This window comes from Lampetra fluviatilis, chromosome 22, assembly GCF_964198595.1.
Source record: "Lampetra fluviatilis chromosome 22, kcLamFluv1.1, whole genome shotgun sequence".
NCBI lineage: Eukaryota > Metazoa > Chordata > Hyperoartia > Petromyzontiformes > Petromyzontidae > Lampetra > Lampetra fluviatilis.
Genome location: NC_136296.1, coordinates 992,501 through 1,000,000, shown reverse-complemented (window position 1 = coordinate 1,000,000; position 7,500 = coordinate 992,501). Strand labels below are relative to the sequence as shown.

General features: G+C 56.6%; 1 non-coding gene across 1 annotated transcript; it reads left to right on the top strand.

Moving 5' to 3' along the window:
- Positions 1 to 7,279: 7,279 nt before the first annotated feature.
- On the top strand, positions 7,280 to 7,398 carry LOC144939024 (5S ribosomal RNA). Its single transcript, XR_013638225.1, has one exon. It is a non-coding gene; the product is annotated as a 5S ribosomal RNA (ribosomal RNA).
- Positions 7,399 to 7,500: the final 102 nt, after the last annotated feature.

Sequence of the window (7,500 nt, the reverse complement as noted above, 5' to 3'; positions counted from 1 at the left end):
GGGGCTCAACCAGGAGTCCAGAATAAACGTTTTCATGAGTGTTGACCTCCCGCAGTAGAGTTGAATCTTGATTTTTACAAATGAATGTGCGCCAGGTCTCTGCAAGTATGGCCTACGACCATATCACCCTGAATGCGCCCGATCTCGTCTGATCTCGGAAGCTAAGCAGGGTCGAGCCTGGTTAGTACTTGTGTAATGCGGGCGTAAGCGACCTTCCGGAGGTGACGTCACGGGGGGTGGAGTCATGTGACATGGGGGTAAGGTTCGGGGCTTTAAGCGGGTAAACCGGAAGGGGAAGGTAGTCGGGGTGTGAGCGGAAAAGAGTGAGGCCACGCGGGCAAGTGTGGAGAGGGGGGGGCGCCGACGGCGATCGGGAGCCAACCCCGAAGATAAGAGGAAGCTGCGGAGTGGTGTGCAGCTGGGGAGGAGACAGCCAGGAGGGCTGCGTGTTAGAGGCAGCGGTGTGGCTGCCAGGAGGAGCTGCGGAGAGAGAGAGAGAGGGGGCTGCTTGTTAGAGGCAGCGGTGTGGCTGCCAGGAGGAGCTGCGGAGAGAGAGAGAGAGAGAGCAAGAAGCTGTGAGAGCTGCGGAGGGAGAAGAGCAGCAGAGAGTACAGCCAAGGGGGGCTGTGTGAGAGAAACAGCAGCGGAGCTGCTGTTGTGGATCGGGCCGACATTGGAGTCAGCACCGTGGAGAAGCTACAGAGTAAAGACAGCCGTGTGGGTGTACAGCACGAACCGAATAATAAAGGACACTGAGCCAGACATCGTGGTCCAGTCGTTTATTACACTGGTGTCGGAAGTGCAACGGCATGTCGAAACAAGTGAGGAAGAAAGTTAATCCGGCGCCTGCATCGGCTTCTTCGTCCGACGACGACGAACTCCCTCCAACCGCGGATCCTGTTGGGGTGGTGGAGGAGAGCCCGGCTGAGGAGACCACGGGAACGGGAGTGGAGGATGTTGGCGCGGTGGCGGGTCCGTCGACATCATCAGACGCGGATCAACGATGGCAAGCGATGGCGGTACAACTGGAGGCACTTAAGGACGTCCTGGCGCATCTATGCCATCTCGTCGCGCCAGGGACGATGGATGATGCAAGTGGTGCTCCGCGGGCCGCCACGTTGCCTGTCCTGCCGCCGCCATTGCCCACGCGGCAAGAGGCCGCCATTTTGCGCGCTCCGTGGCGCCAAACCGCCATCTTGGCCACGCCGCGGGCCGACGCCATTTTGAATTTGCCATCACAACCACCACCATTGGAAGACGGCGGGAAGAGGAGTCGGAGTCGCCACCTTACAACAGTTAAAGAATTTTCCGTCGGTGGGGACTGGAGCGCGTTCGCCTGCCGCTTCTTGGCGGCGGTACGCACAGCAAGATGGACCGATGCGGAGGCTTTGGAGGTGTTGCCGACTCTCCTGGACGACGAATCTGTCCGATTCTTCCGTTCCATAGCGACCGATAAGAAGGCAACTTTATGTGGTGTTTTTCAAGAAATGGCCGATGCTTATGAGCCACCAGATGATGCGCATCGGCGATTCGCTCAACGACAACGAGCACCAGAGAAGTCGCCCGTGGCGTTCAGGGGTGCGGTGCTGGAGCTGGCCATGGCAGCTTATCCTGAGACGCCACAGGACCTGCTGGAGCCTCTCATATTAGGGAAAATGTTGGAGCTGTCTCGGGATCTAGGGATCCCCATGCCTGTGTGTGGGCATGAGAAGCTAACTTCCCGGATGGCTGCTAAGTGTCTCGATGCGCAATTCAACCTCCGTCGCTGGAAACAAGTGACGGCGTGGACGGGGGAGCCCGTCAAAGAAGAGGAGGCGCTGGGGTGGAACCCTGCGCAGGCCGTCTATGTTCCGGATGACCGGGGCCCTCAACAACTGACGGCCGCCTCCGCTCCATGGACGGGACGCGGCGGGCCGAGACCGCGCGCGGTGCTACCAGAACGGGGCCGTCAGGAGGCGAGGCCTGCGCTTCGGCGCAACGAGGCCGAATGTTTCCGCTGCGGGCGTAGGGGCCACTACGCCAGAGACTGCTGGGCCCGCTTCCCGGCTCCGCCGCAGCAGGAGGCCTCGGCACCGGTCAAGTCGGCTAAAGATCCTCCGAAACAGGCATGTCGGCACGCACCAGACACTCGGCAAGGCTTTCCACCTCACCCACCACCTGTGTTGCGCGATCCTATTGTTGTTGTTAAAGAAAGGCCATCGACGGGGCCTTGTCATTCAGTTACGCAGTGGCGCAAATTGGCACGGAGAGTTGTCGCGGCCGCTACGGGTTCGTCCACTGTACCGGGGTCCATACAAGGTGTGGACGTGCGCATTTTGGTCGACTCGGGCGCGTCTGCGACTATTATATCGGATGTCATTTTCCATCTGTTGGGCATTCCGTCGCGGGCTGTGCGTCCGGTTTATGGGTCGTGCGTCGCTGCGAACGGGGGTAGCATGGGTATCGTGGGTCAGGTGGATGCTAAGATATCTATTGGGGATGTGTCGGCCTCGGGTGTTGTGTTGATATCGAGATCTTTGGCGGTTCCTTGTTTGTTAGGCACCGATTTTTTGGCTAAGATGCCCATTTTGATCAAAATCAATGAAAATTGTATTGAACTGCCGGGGGGCCGTCAAATCTCGTTTCTGCCGTCGCCCTGGGGGCGACCTGCTTCGGCCGTACAAGTGCAGGCGCTGTCCGTCGCATCTGTGGACATCCCACCTGGTACACAGATGCTTATACCCTTGCGGTATCGGAAGCCCCTGCCTGATCGGCTAGGAGCAGTAGGGGTCTTGTTGTCACCGTCCGCCACGATAACAACCGGGTTGGCGTTAGTGGGGGCACAGACCATCGTCCGGCCGGATCAATTACCGTTTTTACAGGTGCTTAATGCGGGGGGAGAAAACGTCCGTGTCCCGGCCGGTACGGTTGTGGCACATGCCACTACGGCGTTTGCGACCCATGATTGTCCACATAGCCGGGGAGTTGTTGCTGGGGTTTCCGAGCCAAGGAGTTCGGATGATCGTTGGGTTGCTCAATTATGTGACGAAAATTCTTCCCTGTCCATGGAGCAACGTGGTGCGCTGCGTAAATTGTTGTTGACATATTCCGACGTGTTCAGCTCCGATGATTTGGATTTGGGCCGCACTTCCTTGCTTTACCATCACATTGAGACGGGCGATGCTGCCCCTATTCGATTAAATTCGCATCGGATGAGTCCTGCGGAGCGAGAACACGTACGGGGGGCAGTGGAAGACATGTTGGCTGCGGACATTATATCGCCATCTAACAGCCCATGGGGCGCTCCAGTCGTCTTGGTTAAGAAGAAGGATGGCAAATTGCGATTTTGTGTTGATTTCCGCAAATTGAATAAGATATCGGTGGCAGATGCGTACCCCCTGCCGCGTATGGATGACTCCCTCGACGCATTGTCGGGGGCTAAGTTCTTTTCCACACTGGACCTCTCTTCGGGATTTTGGCAGCTTCCCCTTGACGAGTCCTCACGGGAGAAAACCGCATTCCGTACGCCGCAGGGGTTATTTCAATTCAACTGTCTCCCGATGGGATTGAATGCGGCCCCTGCTACATTTCAAAGATTGATGGAGCTCGTTTTGACGGGGTTGCAGTGGGAGACATGTCTTATATATTTGGACGATATCATTGTCTTCAGCCGCACATTCGATGAACATTTGACGCGGCTGGAGACAGTGTTCACGAGGATGCGTTCTGCCAAATTGAAATTCAAACCAAAGAAATGTCACCTACTGCAACGGTCCGTCCGCTATTTGGGGCACATTGTGAGCGCTGAGGGAGTGTCCACGGATCCGGAAAAGACGGCGTGCGTCCGGGATTGGCCGACTCCGGCCACCGTGGGGGATGTTCGGCGGTTTTTGGGATTTGCCTCGTATTACCGAAGATTCGTGCCGGGTTTTGCGACGATTGCGAGGCCTTTGCATCTCCTTACGGGTAAAGGACGGAAGTTTGTTTGGGGACAGCCGGAGGAGGCGGCCTTTCGGAGTCTGCGTGATCTATTGGCCACGGCCCCAACATTGGATTATCCCGATTTCGATCACCCATTCATTCTTGATACGGACGCGAGTGACACAGGTATTGGGGCGGTGTTATCACAGTCTAAAGGGGGTGTAGAGCGTGTCGTGGCGTATGGTAGCCGAGTCTTGTCTCCTGCGGAAACCCGCTACTGTGTCACTCGCAGAGAACTATTGGCGGTTGTTTTTTTCCTACGGCAATTTCGACCATACCTCTACGGTCGTTCTTTTATTGTGCGTACGGATCATGCGGCCTTGCAATATGCCCTTAAAATTGACCAGCCATCCGGACAGTTGGCACGTTGGTTGGACACGCTACAGGAATTTTCCTTCCAAATTCAACATCGGAAGGGAGTGCGCCATGCGAACGCTGACGCACTTTCCAGATTACCGCGGCGCGCCCCTTGTAAATGTGAGTCGGGGACGCATAGGTGTTCGCCGATTCCAAACCCCCCTCAGCCGCTCACGTTGGCCGTCGAGAAGTCGGACACTCCGATGGAACCGGGACCGGCTGACGGGGTTTTGAATCTGCCGCGGTCTGTCTGGATCCGGGAACAGATGATGGATGAGTCATTGGTGTCCTTGCGGAAGCGGTCTGCTAAGGACGATGGGAGTCCGAGTACGGCTGTGGGGCCGCAAACCGCTCTCCGAGATGGTCTGCTTATGTGGCGGGAGGGGTTCCAGGAACGTTGGCGCCTGGTGGTACCAACGTCCTTGCGGTTCGAGTTGATTAGAACCCTCCATTGTGACACTCTCTTACATTTAGGGGTGCAGAAGACCTTGTTGACGTTGCAACGTCATTATTTTTGGCACGGCATGGCGACAGATGTCGTAGGGCACGTGCGCGCGTGCCCTGCGTGTGCACAACGTAAGCCGCCGAAACATCCTTACGTGCCGCCTCTCCAGTCGATTCAGGTGTCTCGAGTCAATGAATTGGTGGCACTGGACATATTGGGACCTTTTCCACCATCGGCGAGGGGTAATAAATATTTGCTGGTAGGGGTTGAGTACCTCTCCCGTTGGCCGATGGCCTGGCCGTTGCCCGATCAGTCGGCCGCGGCCATTACCGACGCCTTTTTGTTTGGGTATATTATGGATAAGGGGGCGCCTGAGAGACTCCTCACGGACCAGGGCAGGAATTTCTCTTCTAAATTATTGGCGGAAGTGTGCGCGGGCCTTGGGACTAAGAAAGTACGGACATCCCCATACCATCCGCAGACGGATGGTATGGTTGAACGGCTGAACAGGACATTGTCTGCCATGCTTTGCCACACCGTGAGTGAACAACAATCAGATTGGGATCTGCACATCCCCGGGGTGCTTTCGGCGTACAGGATGACGCCTCATGCGGCTACAGGATATTCGCCGTTTTACCTTATGTATGGTCGGGAAAACGTGCCGCCGGTGGATGTGCAATTGGGAACTGGGGTGAAGGGACCTCGTAAACCACTTCCTGAATACATTCAGGACACGGTTCGCCGAGTCACGGAGGCGCGGGAGAATGCCCGCGTGGCTACGGCCAAAGCCCAGGCCCGGAACGAGCGATATGCGCGACGGTCTGAGGGGGAGTGCCCTTGGAAGGTTGGGGACCTAGCCTGGCTTCATTGTCCACAGGTACGTCCGGGGACCTCGCCGAAATTGCACAAACCCTGGCATGGTCCCGTACGCCTCATTGCGGTTCCCAACCCACAGACAGCACGCGTCCAGATTGGGTCTCGTCGCTGGGTTGTGCATACGTCGCGCTTGAAACCATATGTTGCTCCCTTACATGATGCGTCATCCCCCAATGTTGCCTTGCCGGGGTCTGTTGCTGCTGACTCTCCCCTGCCTGCGTCCATTGATCTCGCTGGAGCGCCTGTCGTACCTGTTCCAGACAGGCCGGCCGTGACATTGCGGGGGACGAGGGGCCCTGCTCGGAGGACACCTGCCAGGTCTGCGGGACCTTCGAGCCCTGCAGCCCTTCCGACCCAGCTGCGGGCACGGTCACAGGACAAGCCCAAGACTAACTCTTTAGGGACACGGGACGTCGGTGGACTTCCAGCTGCGACAGGGGGATTACCCCCTGTCATTCCTCGACTTTCATCGCGTTCCCGTTCTGCGAGTGGGCCGCCGACCGTCCGGGACGAGCCGGCGACCCGCACACGTTCCAAATCGCTTACGTTTCGTTGATTGTTGCTGTCTTGTTATTTTTTTCTTACAGTTGTATTTATTGCATGCTTTTGTACGATCGTTGATGTTCATTGCGTTGTTGTTGTTCTTGTTGTTACATTATATGCTTAGTGTCCTTTAGGGGGGGAAGCTCGGTTCGCCGCATTACGATTTGCTATTGGTCAGCCGAGGTCGGCTGGGATTTTTCTACGGGGGAGGGTGGTGTAATGCGGGCGTAAGCGACCTTCCGGAGGTGACGTCACGGGGGGTGGAGTCATGTGACGTGGGGGTAAGGTTCGGGGCTTTAAGCGGGTAAACCGGAAGGGGAAGGTAGTCGGGGTGTGAGCGGAAAAGAGTGAGGCCACGCGGGCAAGTGTGGAGAGGGGGGGGCGCCGACGGCGATCGGGAGCCAACCCCGAAGATAAGAGGAAGCTGCGGAGTGGTGTGCAGCTGGGGAGGAGACAGCCAGGAGGGCTGCGTGTTAGAGGCAGCGGTGTGGCTGCCAGGAGGAGCTGCGGAGAGAGAGAGGGGGCTGCTTGTTAGAGGCAGCGGTGTGGCTGCCAGGAGGAGCTGCGGAGAGAGAGAGAGAGAGAGCAAGAAGCTGTGAGAGCTGCGGAGGGAGAAGAGCAGCAGAGAGTACAGCCAAGGGGGGCTGTGTGAGAGAAACAGCAGCGGAGCTGCTGTTGTGGATCGGGCCGACATTGGAGTCAGCACCGTGGAGAAGCTACAGAGTAAAGACAGCCGTGTGGGTGTACAGCACGAACCGAATAATAAAGGACACTGAGCCAGACATCGTGGTCCAGTCGTTTATTACACTTGGATGGGAGACTGCCTGGGAATACCAGGTGTTGTAGGCTTTTGCATTTTCGTATCTGGATGGGTCGCGTTTTACTCTTCAATTCACCCGGTCAGTTCACCTGCCAATTGCACGCGGATATGGTGTACTGCATTGGGATCAAGATTTTCTTGTAAAAGACCGTTTAATGCCACTCTTTCGGGGCTCAACCAGGAGTCCAGAATAAACGTTTTCATGAGTGTTGACCTCCCGCAGTAGAGTTGAATCTTGATTTTAACATATGAATGTGCGTCAGGTCTCTGCAAGTATGGCCTACGACCATATCACCCTGAATGCGCCCGATCTCCTTTGATCTCGGAAGCTAAGCAGGGTCGAGCCTGTTTAGTACTTGGATGGGAGACTGCCTGGGAATACCAGGTGTTGTAGTCTTTTGCATTTTCGTATCTGGATGGGTCGCGTTTTACTCTTCAATTCACCCAGTCAGTTCACCTGCCAATTGCACGCGGATATGGTGTACTGCATTGGGATCAA